Source organism: Triticum urartu, chromosome 7, assembly GCF_003073215.2.
Source record: "Triticum urartu cultivar G1812 chromosome 7, Tu2.1, whole genome shotgun sequence".
Classification (NCBI taxonomy): domain Eukaryota; kingdom Viridiplantae; phylum Streptophyta; class Magnoliopsida; order Poales; family Poaceae; genus Triticum; species Triticum urartu.
Window position 1 is genome coordinate 70,222,441 of NC_053028.1, and position 23,035 is coordinate 70,245,475.

Below are 23,035 nucleotides of genomic sequence, written 5' to 3' on the forward strand. Positions count from 1 at the left end.
TTATCATGAACAAGGAAATATAATAATAACCAATTTATTATTGCCTCTAGGGCATATTTCCATAAGTCTCCCACTTGCACTAGAGTCAATAATCTAGTTCACATCGCCATGTGATTAACACTCACAGGTCACATCGCCATGTGACCAACATCCAAAGAGTTTACTAGACTCAATAATCTAGTTCACATCACTATGTGATTAACACTCAATGAGTTCTGGGTTTGATTATGTTATGCTTGTGAGAGAGGTTGTAGTCAACGGGTCTTGCCATATTCAGATCCCTATGTATTTCGCAAAACTTTATATCATAGATGCTGCTACCACGTTCCACTTGGAGCTATTCCAAATTGTTGCTCCATTATACGTATCCGGTATCTCTACTCAGATCTATCCGGATAGGTGTTAAGCTTGCATCGACGTAACTCTTTATGTCGAACTCTTTATCTCCTCCATAACCGAGAAACATTTCCTTATTCCTCTAAGGATGATTTTGACCGCTATCTGGTGATCTACTCCTAGATCACCTTTGTACCCTCTTGCCAGACATGTGGCAAGGCACACATCAGGTGCGGTACTTCAGCATGGCATATAGTATAGAGCCTCTGACAAAAGCATAGGGGACGACCTTCGTCCTTCCTCTTTCTTCTGCCATGGTCAAGCTTTGAGTCTTACTCAACTTCACACCTTACAACTCAGGTAAGAACCCCTTCTTTGACTGATCTATTTTGAACTCCTTCAAAATATGTCAAGGTGTGCGTTCTTTGAAAGTATCATCAGGCGTCTTGATCTATTTCTATAGATCCTGATGCCCAATATGTAAGCAGCTTTATCCAGGTCTTCCTTTGAAAATCACTCTTCAAACAACCGTTTATGCTTTCCAGAAATTCTACATTATTTCGAATCAGCAATATGTCATCCACATATACTTATCAGAAATGTTGTAGCGCTCCCACTCACTTTCTTGTAAATACAAGTTTCTAGCAAACATTGTATAAACCTAAAAGCTTTGATCACTCCATCAAAATATATATTCCGATTCCGAGATGCCTGCTCTAGTCCATAGAAGGATTGCTGGAGCTAGCATACCTTTTAGCATTCTTAGGATCGTCAAAACCTTTTATTGTATCACATACAACTTTTCTTACGAAAACTGGTAAGAAAACTTGTTTTGACATCCGTCTGTAAGATTTCATAATCAAAAAATACAGCTAATTCTAACATGATTCCGACGGACTTAAGCATCGCTACGGGTGAGAAATTCTCATCGTAGTCAACTCCTTGAACTTGTGAAAAGACTCTTTCCCACAAGTCGAGCTTCATAGACGGTAACATTACCGCCCACGTCCATCTTCTTCTTAAAGATCCATTTATCTCAATGGCTTGCCGATCAATGGGCAAGTCCACCAAAGTCCATACTTTGTTCTGATATATGGATCCTATCTCGGATTTCATGGCTTCTAACCATTTGTCGGAATACGGGTCCACCATCGCTTCTCCATAGATCGTAGGTTCATTGTTGTCTAACAACATGATATCTAAGACAGGATTACCGTACCACTTAGGAGTAGTACATATCATTGTCGACCTACGAGGTTCGATAGCAACTTGATCCGAAGCTTCATGATCACTATCACTAACTTCCTATTCACCAGACGTAGGCGCCACAGAAAACATCTTTCTGTGTTGCATCACTCTCTGGTTGAAGTAAAGGTTCGACAACCTCATCAAGTTCTATCTTCCTCCCACTCAATTCTTTCAAGAGAAACTCCTTCTCGAGAAAGGACCCGTTCTTAGCGACAAACAATTTTCCCTCGGATCTGAGATAGAAGGTATACCCAACTGTCACCTTTGGGTATCCTATGAAGATGTGTTTGTCCGGTTTGGGTTCGAGCTTCTTCGGCTGAAGCATTAAGCATCGCGGCCCCAAACAATAAGAAACGACAACTTTGGTTTCTTGCCAAACCAATGTTCATACGACGCCGTCTCAACGGACTTAGATGGTGTCCTATCTAAAGTGAATGCAGCTGTCTCTAACGCATAACCTCAAAATGAAAACGGTAGATTGGTAAGAGACATCATAGATCGCACCATATCTCATAGGGTTCGATTACGACTTCCGGACACACCATTACAACTGTGGTGTTCCAGGTGGCTTCAACTGTGAAACAATTCCACAATGTCTTAAGTGATTTGCCAAACTCATAACTCAGAAAATCCCCTTTTGATTAGATCGTAGGAACATGATCTTATTGTTATGATGATTCTTAACTTCACTCTGAAATCGCTTGAACTTTTCAAATGTTTCAGACTTGTGCTTCATTAAGTAAATATACCTATATCTACTCAAATCGTCAGTGAAGATGAGAAAACAGCGATATCCACTGCACGCTTCAATCCTCATTGGATCACACGCATCAGCATGTATGATTTCCAACAAGTCACTTGCTCGTTTCACTTGCTCGCTTCAATCCTGCCCATGAGGCATGGCTCGCATGTGTCAAGCGATTCAAAATCAAGTGACTACAAACATCCATCGATATGGAGTTTCTTCATGCATCTTATGCCAATATGACCTAAGCGGCAGTGCCACAAGAAAGTGGTACTATCATTATTAACTCTACATCTTTTGGCGTGAACATGTGTATCACCACGACCGAGATTCAATGAACCATTCATATAGGGTGCATGACCATGAAAGGTATCATTCATGTAAACAGAATAAGCATTATTCTCTAACTTAAATGAATGACCGTATTGCAATGAACATGATCTAATCATATTCATGCTCAACGTAGACACCTGATAACATTTATCTAGGTTCAATACTGATCCTGAAGGCAGATGGAGCGTGCGATGGTGATCTCATCAACTTTGGAAATACTTCCAACACACATCGTCACCTCGCCCTTAGCCAGTCTCCGTTTAGTCCGTAGCTTTTGCTTCAAGTCACCAGTAATAGCAACTGAACCGGTATCCAATACCCAGGTGCTACCAGGAGTACTAGCGAGGTACACATTAATAACACGTATATACTTTGATGAAGTTGCCAGCCTTCTTATCTACCATGCATTTGGGGTAATTCCACTACCAGTGACCGTTCCCCTTACAATAGAAGCACTTAGTGTCGGGTTTGGGTTCAACCTTGGGTTCCTTCACTGAAGCGGCAACTGATTTGCCATCCATGAAGTTTCCCTTCTAGCCCTTGCCCTTCTTGAAACCAGTGGTCTTATTAAACCATCAACACTTGATGCTCCTTCTTGATTTCTACCTTTTGCGGTCTTAAGCACCGCGAACAGCTCCGGGATCAACTCCATCCCTTGCATGTCATAGTTCATCACAAAGTTCTAGTAGCTTAGTGATAGTGGCTAGAGAACTCTATCAATCACTATCTTGGAAGTTTAACTCCCACTTGATTTAAGTGATTGTAGCACCCAGACATTCTGAGCAAATGCTCACTAGCTGAGCTATTCTCCTCCATCTTGTTGGCAAAAGAACTTGTCAGAGGTCTCACACCTCTCAACACGGGCATGAGCCTGAAATCCCAATTTCAGCTCTTGGAACATCTCATTTGTTCTGTGGCGTTCAAAACGTCATTGAAATCCCGATTCTAAGCCGCAAATTATGGTGCACTAAACTATCAAGTAGTCATCAGGATGTGTCTGTCAGGTGTTCACAACATCCACAGACGACGTTGTAGGGGTTTGCACATCGAGCGGTGCATCAAAGACGTAAGCCTTCTGTGTAGCAGTGAGGACACTCCTCGGACTACGGACCCAGTCCGCATCATTGCTTACAATATCTTTCAACTTGGTCTTTCCCTAGGAATGTATTGAAACAGGGAGCTATAACATGAGCTATTTATCTACAACATATTTGCAAAGACAATTTAGACTATGTTCATGATAATTAAGTTCATCTAATCAAATTATTTAATGAACTCCCACTCAGATAGACATCCCTCTAGTCATCTAAGTGAAACATGATCCGAGTCAACTAGGCCGTGTCCGATCATCACGTGAGACGGACTAGTCAACATCGGTGAACATCTTCATGTTGATCGTATCTTCTATACAACTCATGCTCGACCTTTCGGTCTTCCATGTTCCGAGGCCATGTCTGTACATGCTAGGCTCGTCACGTCAACCTAAGTGTTTCGCATGTGTTCCGAGGCCATGTCTGTACATGCTAGGCTTGTCAACACCTGTTGTATTCGAACGTTAGAATCTATCACACCCAATCATCACATGATGCTTCGAAACGACGAACCATCGCAACGGTGCACAGTTAGAGGGAACACTTTCTTGAAATTTTAGTGAGGGATCATCTTATTTAAGCTACCGTCATTCTAAGCAAATAAGATGTAAAACATGATAAACATCACATGCAATCAAATAGTGACATGATATGGCCAATATCATTTTTCTCCTTTTGATCTCCATCTTCGGGGCTCCATGATCATCGTTGTCACCGGCATGACACCATGATCTCCATCATCGCGTCTTCTTGAAGTTGTCTCGTCATCTATTACTTCTACTACTATGGCTAACACTTTAGCAATAAAGTAAAGTAATTACATGACGTTTATGTTGACACGCAGGTCATAAATAAATTAAGACAACTCCTATGGCTCCTGCCAGTTGTCATACTCATCGACATGCAAGTCGTGATTCCTATTACAAGAACATGATCAATCTCATACATCACATATATCATTCATCACATCCTTTTCTCCATGTCACATCACAAGGCATATGCTGCAAAAACAAATTAGACATCCTCTAATTGTTGTTGCAAGTTTTTACGTGGCTGATATAGGTTTCTAGCAAGAACGTTTCTTACCTACGCTAAAACCACAACGTGATATGCCAATTTCTATTTACCCTTCATAAGGACCCTTTTCATTGAATCTGATCCGACTAAAGTGGGAGAGACAGACACCCGCTAGCCACCTTATGCAACTAGTGCATGTCAGTCGGTGGAACCAGTCTCACGTAAGAGTACGTGTAAGGTCGGTCCGGGCCGCTTCATCCCACGATGCCGCCGAATCAAGATAAGACTAGTAACGGCAAGCAAGTTGACAAAATCGACGCCCACAACAACTGGTGTTCTACTCGTGCATAGAAACTACGCATAGACCAAGCTCATGATGCCACTGTTGGGGAACGTAGCAGAAATTCAAAATTTTCTACGCATCACCAAGATCAATCTATGGAGTAATCTAGCAATGAGGGGAAGGAGAGTGCATCTACATACCCTTGTAGATCGCTAAGCGGAAGCGTTCAAGTGAACAGGGTTGATGGAGTCGTACTCGTCGTGATCCAAATCACCGATGATCCTAGTGCCGAATGGACGGCACCTCCGTGTTCAACACACGTACAGCCCGGTGACTTCTCCTACGCCTTGATCCAGCAAGGGGAGAAGGAGAGGTTGGGGAAGACTCCATCCAGCAGCAGCACGACTGCGTGGTGGTGGTGGAGGAGCGCGGGACTCCAGCAGGGCTTCGCCAAGCACTACGAGAGACGAGGAGGAAGAGGGGTAGGGCCGCGCCAACAGGGAAATTGGATCGTGTGTGTTGGGCAGCCCCAAACCTCAAGTATATATAGGGGGGGGGGAGGGGCTGCGCCCCCACCTAGGTTTCCCTCCCTAGGGGTGGCGGCAGCCCCCAGATCCCACCTGGGTGGCGGCCACAAGTGGGAGAGGGGGAGGCACACCTGGGGTGGGCCTTAGGGCCCATCTGCCCTGGGGTTTGCCCCCTTCCCCTCTTGGAGGAGCCTTGGGCCTTGGTGGGAGGCGCCCCAGCCCACCTAGGGGCTGGGCCCTTCCCACTATTGGCCCATGTAAGCCTCCGGGGCGGGTGGCCCCACCTGGTGGACCCCCCGGAACCCTTCGGTGGTCCCGGTACACTACTGGTGATGCCCGGAACACTTCCGGTGGCCAAAACCATACTTCCTATATATATTAATATTTACCTCCGGACCATTCCGGAACTCCTCGTGACGTCCGGGATCTCATCCGGGACTCCGAACAACATTCGGTAACCGCGTACATACTTTCCCTATAAACCTAGCATCATCGAACCTTAAGTGTGTAGACCCTACGGGTTCGTGAGTCATGCAGACATGGCCGAGACAACTCTCCGATCAATAACCAACAGCGGGATCTGGATACCCATGTTGGCTCCCACATGCTCCACGATGATCTCATCGGATGAACGACGATGTCAAGGACTTAATCAATCCCGTATACAATCCCCTTTGTCTAGCGGTACGATACTTGCCCGAGATTCGATCGTCAGTATCCCGATACCTTGTTCAATCTCGTTACTGGCAAGTCTCTTTACTCATTAAGTAACACATCATCCCGTGATCAACTCCTTGGTCACATTGTGCACATTATGATGATGTCCTACCGAGTGGGCCCAGAGATACCTCTCCGTATACACGGAGTGACAAATCCCAGTCTCGGTTCGTGCCAACCCAACAGACACTTTCGGAGATACCTGTAGTGTACCTTTATAGCCACCCAGTTACGTTGTGACGTTTGGCACACCCAAAGCACTCCTACGGTATCCGGGAGTTGCACAATCTCATGGTCTAAGGAAATGATACTTGACATTAGAAAAGCTTTAGAAAACGAACTACACGATCTTTGTGCTAGGCTTAGGATTGGGTCTTGTCCATCACATCATTCTCCTAATGATGTGATCCCGTTATCAACGACATCCAATGTCCATGGTCAGGAAGCCGTAACCATCTATTGATCAACGAGCTAGTCAACTAGAGGCTTACTAGGGACACGGTGTTGTCTATGTATCCACACATGTATCCTATCAATACAATTCTAGCATGGATAATAAACGATTATCATGAACAAGAAAATATAATAATAACCAATTTATTATTGCCTCTAGGGCATATTTCCATCACAAATAACAACACCTCGCAACCCGACGTGTTAAAGGGGTTGTCAATCCCTTTTGGGTAACGATGCTAGAAAATTGTAGTAGATTGAAATAATAGATCACAAATAAAATAAAGTGCAGCAAAGTATTTTTGTACTTTTGGTTTAATAGATATGAATAAAAATGCAAAGGAAAAGTATATCGCAAGAAAATATATGAGGAAGAAGACCCGGAGGCCGTAGGTTTCGCTAGTGGCTTCTCTCGAGAAAGATAACAAATGGCGGGTAAACAAATTACTGTTGGGCAATTGATAGAACCTCAAATAATTATCACAGTATCTAGGCAATGATCATTACATAGGCATCACATCCAGGATTAGTAGACCGACTCCTGCCTGCATCTACTACTATTACTCCATACATCGACCGCTATCCAACATGCATCTAGTGTATTAAGTTCATGGAAAATGGAGTAATGCAGTAAGAAAGATGACATGATGTAGACAAGATCCGTTTATCTATTGCGTAGATATAGATCCCATCTTTTTATCCTTAGTAATAATGATACATACGTGTCGGTTCCCTTTTCTGTCACTGGGATCAAGCACCGTAAGATCGAACCCACTACCGGGCACCTCTTCCCACTGCAAGATAAATAGATCAAGTTGGCCAAACAAAACCCAAATATCGGAGAAGAAATATGAGGCGATAAGAGATCAAAGAAACACAAATAACTTTCATGGATATAAAAAGATATGACTGATCATAAACTCAAAGTTCATCAGGTCCCAACAAACACACTGCAAAAAGAGTTACATCATATGGATCTCCAAGAGACCATTGTATTGAGAATCAAGAGAGGGAGAGAGAGGTGAAGCCATCTAGCTACTAACTATGGACCCGAAGGTCTACAAAGAACTACTCTCGCATCATCGGAGAGGCACCAATGGAGGTAGTGAACCCCATCCGAGATGGTGTCTAGATTGGAACTGGTGGTTCTGGACTCTGCGGCGGCTAAATGAATATTTAGTCGACTCCCCTAGGGTTCTGGTATTTTTGGAGTATTTATAGAGCAAAGAGGCGGTCTGGGGGGCACCCGAGGTGGGTAGAACCCACAAGGGCGTGCCTGGGCCTCCTGGTGCGCCCTGGTGGGTTGTCCCCTCCTCGGGACTCTCCCCACGTGCAACTAGGGCCCAACATGTTCCTTCTGGTCCATAAAAAATCTCCGTAAAGTTTCGTGTCATTTGGACTCCGTCTGATATTGATTTTCTACGATGTAAAAAACAGGGAAAAAACAGGAATTGGCACTTGGCACTATGTCAATAGGTTAGTACCAAAAATGATATAAAATGACTATAAAATGATTATAAAACAACATGGAACAATCAAAAATATAGATAGGTTGGAGACGTATCAGCATCCCCACGCTTAACTCCTACTCATCCTCGAGTAGGTAAGTGATAAAACAGAATTTTTGATGTGGAGTGATGTTTAACATGTCATATCATATTCTTTTCTTTATAGCATGGACATTTGGAATTTTTATGTGATTTAAAGCAATAGTCTAGTTTTGACATAATAATTTAGATACTCAAGCATATCAACAAGCAACCATGTCTTTCAAAATATCAATGCTATAATAAGTTATCCCTAGCCCATCATGCTCAAACATTGATCCATTCATGAAACACACTCGAATATTAGCTACACCCAATACTTAAGTACGATCATATTGCCTCCTAGTAGGTGCTTTTTATAAGAGAAGATGGAGACTCAATTTCAAAATAAAAATTGCATAAAGTAAAAGAAGGGCCCTTCATAGAGGGAAGTAGGGATTTGTAGAGGTGCCAGAGCTCAGAGAGAAAAACTTAGAGATAATAACATCTTGGGAGGTGTATCCATCCCACCAACGAAAGCGACTTAGAGTTCCCAACACTTTCCATGCTAGATATGCCATAGGAGGTTCCCAAACAGAAAATAACGTTTATTCCTTTTACCACCATACTTTCACTTTCCATGGCTAACCGTATCCACAGGTGCCCCCCATAACAACACTTTCCAAGGAATTTATTATTTGACAACATAAAGTAAATTCATTATTTTGCATTTCGGGACTGGGCATCCCTAAAACCTTTGCCTTACTCTCGTGCAATGACAAGTGAATAAACACTCATCTTGAGAATAACACATCCAGCATGGAAAATATTAGCCACTCATTACCATTCCGCGAGAGAAACAAACACACAAAAGAGAAGTTTATTTTGAAAATTAGAGATGGCACATGCAAATTTGCTTAGAACGGCAATAGAATACCGCATATAGGTAGATATAGTGGACTCATGTGGCAAAACTGGGTTAAAGGTTTTTGGATGCTCAAGTAGTGATCATACTTGGTGCAAAGTGAAGGCTAGCAAAAGATTGGGAAGCGACCAACTAAGAAACAAATAATCTCATAAGAAAGCATTAAGCATAAATAACACTGGATAATGCACCATAAGTAGGATATAATTTCATTGCATGACTATTGACTTTCGTACTTGCATAGGGAATCACAAACTTTAACACAAATATTCTTACTAAAGCATAATTACTCATCAAGATGACTCACATATCACATCATCGTATCTCCAAACTATTACTAAGAATCAAGTTTATTTTGTCCAATGAACGTGATGAAAGTTTTTATTATTATATCCTTCTTGGATATCTATCACTTTGGGACTAATTTTCATGTATTTCTTTTGACAAGCTCCAACAAATATAAGTGAAGATCATGAGCATAATAATTTTTCTTTCTCTCAAATTAATTTAAGTGAAGCAATAGAGAATATCTTCAAAATTTTACTAACTCTCAAATAAATCTAAGTGAAGCAAGAGAGCATTTCTTCAAAAATACTAAGGACACTATGCTCTAAAAGATATAAGTGAAGCACTAAAGCAAATCCTAGCTCATAAAAGATTTAAGTGAAGCATAGAGAGCAATTCTAACAAGTCATGACATAATTTTGGCTCTCTCAAATAGGTGTGTCCAGCAAGTATTGATGACTTAAAACACAAAATAAAACAAGAAAATACACATATCATACAAGACTCTCCAAGCAAAACACATATCATGTGATGAATAAAAATATAGTCTCGAGTAAAATACCGATAGTTGTTGAAAGAAAGCGGGGATGCCACTCGGGGGCATCACCATGCTTAGTTGGTTGCTCATTCTTGGATAATAGCTTGGGATGCCGGGGCATCCCCAACATTAGGCTCTTCCATCCTTCCTTCATCCATCGGAAGATAACCCAAAACATGAAAACTTCAATCACACAAAACTCAACAAAACCTTCGTGAGATCCGTTAGTATAAGAATAATAAACCACTACTATAAGTGTTGTATCAAATTCATATTTTGTTTTTGTATTATATCTACTGTATTCCAACTTTTCTATGGCAAAAACTCATCAAAGAAAACCATAGAGCCATCAAATTAAACACACAACACAAAGAAAACAGAATCTGTCAAAACAGAACAGTCTGTAGCAATCTGACTATTTTGAATACTTCCGTAACTCCAAAATTTCTGAAAATTTAGGACGGCCTGAGAAATTTGTATATCGATCTACTACAGGTGGAAACGGTATTTTATCACTCTCTGGTAAAATACCAAAATTAATTTCGTGAGCGTAAATGTTTCTATTTTTTCAGCAAGATCAAACAACTATCACCCAAGAAGATCCTAAAGGCTTTACTTGGCACAAACACTAATTAAAACATAAAAAACACAATCATAACAGTAGCATAATTGTTCTAACACACAATAACATGAAGAAAAAAGAAAAAATAAATTTATTCATTGGGTTGCCTCCCAACAAGCGCTATAGTTTTACGCCCTTAGCTAGGCATAAAGCAAGGATTTGAGTTTTCTCATCTTTGGTTCGAGATCCATAAGATGCCCTCATGATTGATTCATAAGGTGGATTAATTATAGTTCTAGGAAAGTGTTCCATACCCTTCCTCAAAGGAGCTTGGAACTTAATATTGCCTTCTTTCATATCAATCACGGCACCGATAGTGCGTAAAAATAGTCTACCAAGAATAATTGGACAAGACAGATTGCAATCAGTATCAAGAACAATAAAATCTATGGGCACATAATTCCTATTTGCAAGAATAATAACATCATTAATTATTCCCATAGGATTTTTAATAGTAGAATCTGTCAAGTGCAAATTTAAAGAGCATGATTCAAGATCGGTAAGACCAAGCACATCACATAAAGATTTCGGAATTGTAGAAACACTAGAACCCAAGTCACACAAAGCAAAACACTCATAATTTTTAATATTTAATTTGATAGTAGGTTCCCATTCATCATGTAATTTTCTAGGAATTGAAACTTCTAGTTCCAATTTTTCTTCAAGAGCTTTCATCATAGCATCAATAATATGTTCAGTAAAACTTTATTTTGTTCATAAGCATGGGGTGAATTTATCATTGATTGCAACAAACAAATACAATCAATCAAAGAAAATTATCATAATTAAAGTGTTTGTAATTCAAAAGAGAGGGCACATCACTAGCTAAAGTTTTGACCTCTTCAAACTCACTTTCATCAATTTTTTCAACAAGATTTTTACCGTCCGAAGTATTGGGACACCTTCTACCTAAAGTTGACTCTTCTCCAGTCCCTTTTTCATCAATATTAACTTTACTAAACAAGGAATCAATAGAATAAACACCAATCATTTTAAGATCTTCATCACTTTTGCGAAAGAAATCACTAGAAAACGTTTTTTCTAAAAATTCTCTTTTAGCTCTAAGCATAGAGGTTCTTTTCTTACTTTCATCCATAGAAACATAAAGAGCTTTAATTGATTCATCAACTTAGGCACAAAAATTTACATCTTAATTTTTTCCACATCATGAGCAATTCTATCGACACTTCTAGACAAATCATCAATCTTATTCAACTTTTCTTCTATGGAAGTGTTGAAAACCTTTTGCGTGTTGATAAATTCTTTAATATTATTCTCAAGATCAGAGGTGTTCCTATTATTATTATAAGATTGATTTCCATAGGAATTACCATAATTATTAGAGGAATTACTAGGAAAAGGCATAGTATTAAAATTACCTCTATAAGCATTGTTGTTAAAATTATTTCTAGAAATGAAATTGACATCAATGTCATCACTATTTTGCTCAATCAAACTGGACAAATGCATATCATTAGGATCAATAGTAGCACTTCTACTAGCAACCAATTTCACAAGAGCATCAACTTTTTCACTCAAGGAAGAAATTTCTTCAACTGAATTAACTTTTTTACTAGTAGGAGCCCTTTCGGTATGCCATTGCGAATAATTTTCCATGATATTGTCAAGAAATTTGGTGGCTTCACTCAAAGTAATTTCCATAAAAGTACTACTCGCGACGGAATCTCAAAGATTATGAGAAACGAAATTCAACCCCGCATAAATTTTTTTGATGATCATCCAAAGATTTAACCCATGAGTTGGGCAATTCCTTAACATCATTTTCATCCTTTCCCAAGATTGTGCAAAATGCTCATGTTCAAGTTACTTGAAATTCTATGATCTGGGTTATGAGGGAAATTTTTGGCGGGAGGAAAATACTTAGTGATAAAAGCATCTTTTCACTTATTCCAAGAATCGATACTATTACGAGGCAAAGAAGAGAACCAAATTTTTGCACAATCACGCAAGGAAAACGGAAATAATTTCATCTTGACCACATCATTGTCCACATATTTTTTCTTTTGCATATCGCATAATTCAACAAAGGTATAAAGATGGTATGCGGCATCCTCATTAGGAGTACCAGAAAATTGGTCTTTCATAACAAGATTCAGTAAAGGGATGATGCAGCACAATGACGGTATGTATTTCCCTAAGTGACGAAACCAAGGTTATCAAACCAGTAGGAGAACCAAGCAACACAACTTAAACAACACCTGCACACAAATAATAACTCCTCGCAACACGACGTGTTAAAGGGGTTGTCAATCCTTTTCGGGTAACGATGCCAGAAAATTGTAGTAGATTGAAATAATAGATCGCAAATAAAATAAAGTGCATCAAGGTATTTTTGTATTTTTGGTTTAATAGATCTGAATAAAAATGCAAACGAAAATTAGATTGCAAGCAAATATATGAGGAAGAAGACCCGGGGGCCATAGGTTTCACTAGTGGCTTCTCTCGAGAAAGATAGCAAACGGTGGGTAAACAAATTATTGTTGGACAATTGATAGAACCTCAAATAATTATGACGATATCCAGGCAATGATCATTACATAGGCATCACATCCAAGATTAGTAGACCGACTCCTGCCTGCATCTACTACTATTACTCCACACATCGACCGCTATCCAGCATGCATCTAGTGTATTAAGTTCATGGAAAAATGGAGTAATGCAATAAGAACGATGACATGATGTAGACAAGATCCGTTTATCTATTGCGTAGATATAGATCCCATCTTTTTATCCTTAGTAGCAATGATACATACGTGTCGGTTCCCTTTTCTGTCACTGGGATCAAGCACCGTAAGATCGAACCCACTACCGGGCACCTCTTCCCATTGCAAGATAAATAGATCAAGTTGGCCAAACAAAACCGAAATATCAGAGAAGAAATACGAGACTATAAGAGATCATGCATATAAGAGATCAAAGAAACTCAAATAACTTTCATGGATATAAGAAGATATGATTGATCATAAACGCAAAGTTCATCAGATCCCAACAAACACACCACAAAATGAGTTACATAATATGGATCTCCAAGACACCATTGTACTGAGAATCAAGAGAGAGAGAGAGAAAGATGAAGCCATCTAGCTACTAACTACGGACCTGAATGTCTACAAAGAACTACTCTCGTATCACCGGAGAGGCACCAATTGAGGTGGTGAACCCCATCCGAGATGGTGTGTAGATTGGATCTGGTGGTTCTGGACTCTACGGCGGCTGGATGAATATTTCGTCGACTCCCCTAGGGTTCTGGTATTTTTGGGGTATTTATAGAGCAAAGAGGTGGTCCGGGGGGCACTCGAGGTGGGCACAACCCACCAGGGCGCGCCTGGGCCTCCTGGCGTGCCCTGGTGGATTGTCCCCTCCACGGGACTCACCCCAGGTGCAACCAGGGCCCAACATGTTCCTTCTGGTCCATAAAAAATCTTCGTAAAGTTTCATGGCATTTGGACTCCGTCTGATATTGATTTTCTACGATGTAAAAACACGGAAAAACATGAACTAGCACTTGGCACTATATTAATAGGTTAGTACCAAAAAAGTGATATAAAATGACTACAAAATTATTATAAAACATCCAAGATTGATAATAAAACAACATGGAAGAATCAAAATATGTTGGAGACGTATCAAGCAGCACCACCACCACCACCACACAACAGGAGCAACAGTGCCACCAGAAATTTAGCCTTCTTCGAGGGGATACGCTTTACTTTTGCTGAGTGATTTGGGTTGCGATGTGGAGGCGGTGGTTGTTGCTGTTGTTGTGGTGCAACAGGTGGTGGATGATGCATGAGCAATTCATTGAACTTGGCCTCCATCTTGGTGTTGAACGTCTTTTCAAAGCCATCTGTCCTATTCATGGCCTCTCCAAATTTGTTTAGCACGTGTTCACCCATCATGTGTTGGAATTTATCATGTAGCTTCTTATTCGTCATGTTCTCCTAGTCCAGCTCATTGGTTTGTGATCCTAGCATGGTTAGCAATAATAGAAAAACGGAAGAATATGGTCCTACTAAATACAAATAGGATGTGGTGTGGTGGAAAGGCACAAATCTATCAAGTGAATCACAAATTCTTACCAGTTCTTAGCAAGCAGCAGGTGGTGATCGGCAACTGTTGTAGTCAAAACTCTCAAAGCTTGAGTAGAGCGATTGTGAGGTGATGTCAAACGCACGAAGTAGATGCATGTAGATCTTGGAGGCTTAAATATGGTAGCAAAAAGGGTCAGCAAAGGTCAATTCAAAGATGCAAAGTTGAATAAATGCTCAATGACGATACTGTACTGGTCCTAGGCTAGACGTGATCATGGAATACTAAAAAAACATGGTGTGACACGTAATCAAGGGAGAAGCACACTTTGAATCTGTATTTTTTATTTTCCCTCTTTTTTTGCTCAACAACAAAAAATCGGAAAAGTTTCCCCAAAGTCTAAAAAGTGCCTAGCTAGAATTTTCTAGACTTAGTTTTCCTAGTTTGGACCTAAACCTCTTCTACAGGTGGCCACTATATGTGAACACCGACTTGATAACGACAGGTACTATGGCGTGACTTGGAAACCAATAACAAAGAGGTAGCTAGTCAACTTGGACTAGGATAGGTGGCGGAGACATACCAGCTGGAATTCGGATTGGCGACTAATATATGTTTGAGTGGTGGAACATGGACTGGTGGCGAGTATGTGTTGGACGTGGACTCGGATTTGCATGATGGCGGTAGATATGTGGTGGCTTTATGGAATTGTGATGGACATGGAGGTATATGGCAGTGAATGTAACAATTGTGTGACAGCAACATGACAACCTGTGACAAGAAGTCAAAAACTCTTAAGGGACTAGACGCCAAGACAGAAACTAGGCATGATGATGAAACCTCAAATTCAACAAAGCAAAACTATACACTGAAAACAAAATTGCAAAAGGCTCAGATTGGTTTGCAGATGATGATCTAACCCTATTTTTTTGGCTTTTTCATGGACTGTAGGTAGGAAGAACAGATGCAATCTAGACTAGGAAAAATTGGCAAAATCTCATCGAGCAATTTGAAAATGTGATACCACTTGATAGAGGCAAATGTTTCCCGTCTTTCAGTCAGATGATAACTATCATTTCTGGTGGACTAGACTTTGACATTCCTACTACGAATATGCCAAGTCACACATTAGCAATTGCTAAACTAACTCCAAAAGGTTATTGACCACTCCAGAGCACAATCAACATGACTACTAGGGTCTATTTCCTGCACGAAAATGAAAAACGGGCAAGAAAATGAGATTGCAATATGGATATTGCAAATTTAAGAGGAAATCTTTAATTGTCAAAGTATGGGGTTCTGTAATGTCTTGGCCTGGTCGTTGGACAAAAGTGAAGTACGTGAGTTCAAGCCATGGCAAACTTTAATCTAAACAAAACCCAAGTGTAAACGACGCCCTGAGGGCTGTATTTATAGGGGGAAGAGGGAATTTTTTCCACCTTTGGCAAGGTGGGGCTAAAATCCCTCCTAAGTCGTTCTCCCTACAGTACAGACTCTAAAAACAGCCTATGAAGTAGTATTTTTCAAATTACAAGGGCTTGGCGCAAAAATGAGGTGGCACAGCACATATAACAAGCTATGGACAAAATTTATAAAAGGTCATCTTCTATAGTTCGTCCATGTCCTCATATGTCATCATGGTGGCTTCAAACTGCTGAATTCTCCACTGGAAACTCCGTTCTTGTTCCCTTAGCGTGCCCCTTCATCTCCATGCTTGATCATGCTCCGATGTTCATCCCTCTTATCCATGTTAGAGCCTTCATTCCTAAACAACACAAACGTATCCAAGGTAGGCAACATCATATTCTAATGAACAATAGAATTATTATCAAGAAATGGAAGTACCTGATAATTTCGTTGGCGCGCACGAGCTCTAGTAATCGGTCCCATATGCGAAGTAGCAAGGGCTATGGGTATGACTATAATAGTGATGTCCTCATCAGCTATTTTTCTTCGAGATATAGACTGCCGATGGGAGACCAAAGATGATCAAGTGTCCACGACAATGCAATACCACCCAAGCCTTAGGGAGTACCTACAATGCTAAGCATTTCCAACATGAAGAAAAACTTACTAGTGTAGATATTCACTAAGGCTTTAGTGGTTAAAGCTTTTTGCGTACATCTTGTCTTTTGCTAGTGTAAATCTTCAGTCCAAAGCAACAAACTTACTCGCGATTCTAAAATCTCCACAACTATTGCATATTATTTCTCGGTTTTCCATTAAAAGTGATTACATATAGACGCTAATAAAATTGTGGAATCTTGTACGGAGTTGAGTCGCAATTAGCAAAACCAAAAATAAAAATTGCACCAGTTGCTGGATTTACAGGACGTATTAGTAACATATGATAATTCACAAGGGAGTACAAGGAATGGTTACACAAGAGCACCTGCGCAAGCCAACATGTAGGAGATGACCGAAGCAGAAGACATGGGTTGCTCAGACAAAACACAAGCAAGCCAACTATTCAGGCAGGAAATTAGCTAACCCTGTGGCTTTCGCCTTGGCCCATTGCGAGCATAGATGAAAATTTCTATGGTTATAAAAATTCAAATAATAAAGTGTAGTACATTTAGCATGTATATATGTACTTGTCGAGAAAAAAGGCGAATCAAGTAGAACACACATGCTTTTGCATAAACCTACTTTTTCTTGGAGCTATATACATTGCCGATGGGCGATGGGAGGCTCAAAGATGCTCAACTGACATGTTTCCACAACAATGCAATACCACCAAGCCCTAGGGAGTATCTACACTGTTAAGTATTTCTGGCATGAAGAAAAAAACTTACAGGTGTAGATATGCACTAAGGCTCGACTGCTTTAAAGCTTTGCAAGTACATCTCAACCCTCGAAGCAACAGACTAGTTCATCATTGTAACATATCTAAAACTACTGTGTATTGTTTAACAATTTCTTTGTTGCAAAGAATTAATTCCATATCCAAAGGAAATACATATGCTCATATGATTGTGGAGTCTTGTACGAAATTCTCAGTTGACTAGGCGTTAACAAAATCGAATATAGAAACTGCGTCCGTTTCTAAATTCACCTGTTTGCAAAATGTTTGTTGTTTTGTAGGGCATCACCTTATTTGCCAGCAATTCACTACTGATTTACTTTAACCATTGACAACAATTTACATCGTTATAAAAATAAAACAAATAAGTAGTAGCATATGAAGCTAGCAAACATATTCCTTCGTGTACCTGTCGAGAAAAAAGTTGAATCAAGTAACATGTTAGAATTAACCTTGTTGTTTTTGATTTTTCATTACATTTACTTGGTAGTGACATGCACGAAGACATGCTCAACCATTAGGCTGCGGCCATACACTCACATAGAGATGAGATGACTTGTGTGTGTACAAGCTTGTGATGAGTAGATAGTCTGCATGGATGTGTTGGTTAGCAAAATGGGTACAGCTCCGTAGAGTCATAGTGGCCAAGTCCGGCAGCAGATCAACGTGGAGCTAAAAGTGGACGCAAACAGTTGTGGCGTGCGTCAAGTGTGCCGTGGGCAAGCTCATGGTTGTTGCAAACTTGGAGATGACTCAAGCCTGTACATATGTGTGCTGTTCATGGAGTGATTAATGGGTCAAGCTGTCAGTGGCTTTACCGTGTGTGCTGCATGCAGAACTATGTGGGCGTGCATGCAAGGTAGTGGTTAGTGGGTGCGCTTTGGCTGGGTTAGTCCGGCTACTTAACTCCATGTAATCAAGTTCATTGTCAATTATAAGAGAAATGGAAAAGGCACAAGTTGTGCGGTGCCACAAAATTTCCTACGTCCTCTTCTTCTACCTCCAGCACATGCATGTTTTCTTGAGAGAATCCTTGAGTTGAGAGAGTTGCAAGGTAGAGAAGAAGCGGCGCTGTGAGAGGCGGCACCAACAATTGGCATCAGAGCCTTGACGATCCGAGGCGGTGGTGGCGGCGCGGCGGACTCCATGTGACGTAGAGGCCGGCGGCGCAATGTGGACTGCGATGCTACTTGCGGTGGGTGCGTGTCTTCATCATCGTCGAGCTGTGTCACGAGCGATGGAGATAGGTATGCTGCCCGGTAAGTTGTGTGACCGGCGGCAAGGAGGTGACGGCCATGGAGCGGAGGCCATTTCCATGAGGAGGTCCATGTCCGAGTCGGCGACAAGGTGCGTCATCGTCGGCAACATGGAGGCGAGTCACCGGCGAGTTGCGACACCGGTGGCGAACTTGGAGGTGAGTTGCCGGCGATTTGTGTCATCGGTGACGAACATGGAGGCGAGACATCGGCGAGTTGTGGCACTGGTGGCGAACATGAGGCAACGAGCATGTCGCGGTGCCACACTTATGGTGAAGGCGTAGGAGGTGCGGTTTTCATTGAAGCTACCGGCGACGGCGACAATCGGCGTGACAAGATGGCATTGGCCGCCATCTACGTGTTGCACCAACAACATCGACGACGAGCTCGGGCTTCTTTGAAGGTCGACATGGAGATTTCCGAATAAGCGACAACCAGGTTTAGGGGGTGATTGTTAGAATTAACCTTGTTGTTTTTGATTTTTCATTACATTTACTTGGTAGTGACATGCACGTCGACATGCTCAACCATTAGGCTGCGGCCATACACTCACATAGAGATGAGATGACTTGTGTGTGTACAAGCTAGTGATGAGTAGATAGTCTGCATGGATGTGTTGGTTAGCAAAATGGGTACAGCTCCGTAGAGTCATAGTGGCCAAGTCCGGCAGCAGATCAACGTGGAGCTAAAAGTGGACGCAAACAGTTGTGGCGTGCGTCAAGTGTGCCGTGGGCAAGCTCATGGTTGTTGCAAACTTGGAGATGACTCAAGCCTGTACATATGTGTGCTGTTCATGGAGTGATTAATGGGTCAAGCTGTCAGTGGCTTTACCGTGTGTGCTGCATGCAGAACTATGTGGGCGTGCATGCAAGGTAGTGGTTAGTGGGTGCGTTTTGGCTGGGTTAGTCCGGCTACTTAACTCCATGTAATCAAGTTCATTGTCAATTGTAAGAGAAATGGAAAAGGCACAAGTTGTGCGGTGCCACAAAATTTCCTACGTTCTCTTCTTCTACCTCCAGCACATGCATGTTTTCTTGAGAGAATCCTTGAGTTGAGAGAGTTGCAAGGTAGAGAAGAAGCGGCGCTGCGAGAGGCGGCACCAACATAACACACACATCCTTTTACTATAGACTGCCGACGGGAGGCCAAAATTGATCAAGTGGCTACACAATGCAATACCACCCAAGCCTTAGGGAGTATCTACAATGTTAAGTATTTCCAACATGAAGAAAAACTTACTAGTGTAGATATTCACTAAGGCTTTAGTGCTTAAAGCTTTATGTGTACATCTTGTCTTTGCCGGTGTATATCTTCAGTTCTAAGCAACAAACTTACTCGCGATACTAAAATCTCCACAACAATTGCATATTCTTTCTCGTTTTTTATTAAAAGAAGTGATTATGTATCATTTTTTCAAAGAAAAATACATAAGCTCATAAAATTATGGAATCTTGTACGGAATTGAGTGGCATTTAGCAAAACAGAAAGTAAAATTGCATTCTTTGCTGGATTTAGGGGACGTACTAGTCACATATGATAATTCACAGGAGGTAAAAGGAATGGTTGCACAAGAGCACGTGCGCAAGCCAGCATGTAGGTGATGACCGAAGCAGAAGACATGGGTTGCTCAACCCAAACACAAGCAAGCCAACTACTCAGGCAATAGATTAGCTAACCCTATGACTCCCGCCTTGGCCCATTGCCGAGCGTCCATAGAGGAAAATTTGTATGGTTCTAACAATACAACTAATAAATAGTAGTACAGTTAGCGTGTATGTACTTGTCAAGAAAAAAAGGCGAATCAATTAGCACACACATCTGTTTGCATAAACCTACTTTTGTTTGGAGCTATATACATTGCCTATGCACGATGGGAGGCTAAAAGATGATCAACTGACATGTGGCCACAACAATGCAATGCCACTAATCCTTAGGGAGTATCTACACTATGAAGTACTTCTGGCATGAAGAAAAAAACTTACTGGTGTAGATATTCACTAAGGCTCAACTCCTTTAAAGCTTTGTCTGTATATCTGAACTCTCGAAGCATCAAATTAGTTCACCATTGTAAAATCTCTAAAACCACTGTGTATTGTTTCATGATTTCTTTGATCCGAACAAATAACTCTGTATTATTCCAAAGGAATCGATACCTCTATACCTACTATTAAAGGGAATAGGTATTCTTGGTTTGGTTTAGTCCTTTGTTCGGTTTACACGCTAAGCGATTTGGGCTAGATACTTGTACGTTGATGGGTCTTTTATGGGCTTTTATAGAAACCGCGAAAAATAATTGGGTCAAAATAAATCAACATTGTAGAAATTAAACACATTTCCTACTGTCTAGCTCTTTGATGTAACAACCAACGACCTATGCGCCTTTCACATTTACTAATCCAACTCGCTCTAAATATACGAGTGGCAGTCATCATGTCTAGGACGAGCTAATTAAGCGAATGAGCTAATAAAGGAAGGATTGTTGGCTTGAATAGAATATTTAAATGGATGTGGCTGATTAAAGAAAGGACTATGGGTAAACCGGTGGAATAACTAAAAGAAAGATTGTGATCTTAATAAATTTTACATGAAAGATTTGAGGTAAAAAGGTAGGGTAATTAAAAGAAAGATCTGTAAGCTTCAATGTGTTGGGGCTACTAAATTAGAAAATGAAGGATCTGATTCCCGACTAAAATGGTTGAGGACGTCATGGTAATTAATGAAAGGATTATATTTAAATGCCATTAAAAAGGGACTATACTTAAATGAAATCAGTGGGAAATTATGTCCGACAAAGAAAATATGAACACGGCTAAATTGCGATGTATTTTCTATATTCATTTTGTAGAAAGATACTGCATTGCAGCATGACCTTTATAGTGAATCTGATATTCTGGGACATTATGCTTACACAAAATATCATTTTTTTCCGTTGCAATGCACGGGCATATGTGCTAGTGAATACATAAGCTCATAAGGTTGTCGAGTCTTGTACGAAATTCTGAGTTGACCGGCAGTTAGCAAAATCAAAAATAGAAATCGCGTCAGTTTCTAGACTCACCTGCTTACAAACTGTTTATTTTTTTGTAAGGCATGACCTTATTTGCCATCAATTTACTGCTGATTTACTTTAACCATAGACAAGAATTTGCACCGTTATAAAAACAAAACAAATAAATAGTAGCATGCATATGAAGGTAGCAACCATATTCCTTCATGTACCTGTCGAGAAAAAAGTTGAATCAAGTAGCACACAGGTACCTTTGCATATACCTATTTTCCTTGAATCTATACACTACCGACGGGAGGCCAAAGTTGATCAAGTGGCCACACAACGCAATACCACCCAAGCCTTAGGGAGTATCTACAGTGCTAAGCATTTCCAACATGAAGAAAAACTTACTAGTGTAGATATTCACTAAGGCTTAATTAGTGCTTATAGCTTTCTGTGTACATCTTGTCTTTTGCCGGTGTAAATCTTCAACTCGAAGCAACAAACTTACCCGCGATTCTAAAATCTCCAAAACTCTTGCACATATAACGTTTCTTGGTTTTTTATGAAAAGAGGTGATTACGTAAGTATCATTCAAAAGAATAATACACAGAAGCTCATAAAATTGTGGAATCTTGTACGGAGTTGAGTGGGAATTAGCAAAACCAAAAATAAAAAGATTACATCGGTTGCTAAATTCACAGGGCGTTCTAGCCACGCACATCTGATAATCCAGTGTCTCGCCTGCACATCTGATAAATGAACTCGCATTGTGGTTTGCAATTTTGCATGGATATGTTACCTGATGGAGAGCGGAGGGAGAGAGGCAACGTGTGGTGTGGGGAGCCAAAGGCCACAGCCGGCTACTCTTGGTGTTGCTGCTGCCTCTGGGCGATGGGGGCACGTATATTTATGGGCGCGAGATGGCCGTACGCGGGCGCGGATCGGGCCCGGCCGTCGCCGTGGCTTAGCCAGATAATCAATCAGCAATATCTGCAAGTGCCCGGGAGACCGAGGAATCCAGCGGCGGGACGTACGCGGCAGGGAGCCCGGGAGATAGAATGCTGCCGCGTGCTGCTTACCCGACGCCCAACAACTTGGCCTCCGTGACCCCAATGGATGGATGGAGTCGAATACGAACCGCTTGGCAAGTGGCGTGCAGCTTTTAGTGCAATTGGCACCTAGCTAGAGCGCTTTGTTTGTTCGATCGATTGCCAATATGGCACCATTCATGGTTGTTGTCGCACCTTGGTTTCCCCATCTTAATTTCCAGGCAAAATTGCATTCAGGG

At 41.1% G+C, this 23,035-nt stretch overlaps 1 long non-coding RNA gene across 2 annotated transcripts; it reads right to left on the reverse strand.

Moving 5' to 3' along the window:
* Positions 1 to 16,041: 16,041 nt before the first annotated feature.
* On the reverse strand, positions 16,042 to 22,661 carry LOC125524976. 2 transcript variants are annotated; one of them, XR_007291093.1, is made up of 2 exons: positions 22,547 to 22,661; positions 16,042 to 16,731 (listed from the first exon to the last, which is right to left on the reverse strand). It is a non-coding gene; the product is annotated as an uncharacterized LOC125524976 (long non-coding RNA). The 2 variants fall into 2 exon arrangements; XR_007291094.1 differs by having other exon boundaries at positions 16,042 to 16,739.
* Between the last annotated feature and the right edge of the window lie 374 nt (positions 22,662 to 23,035).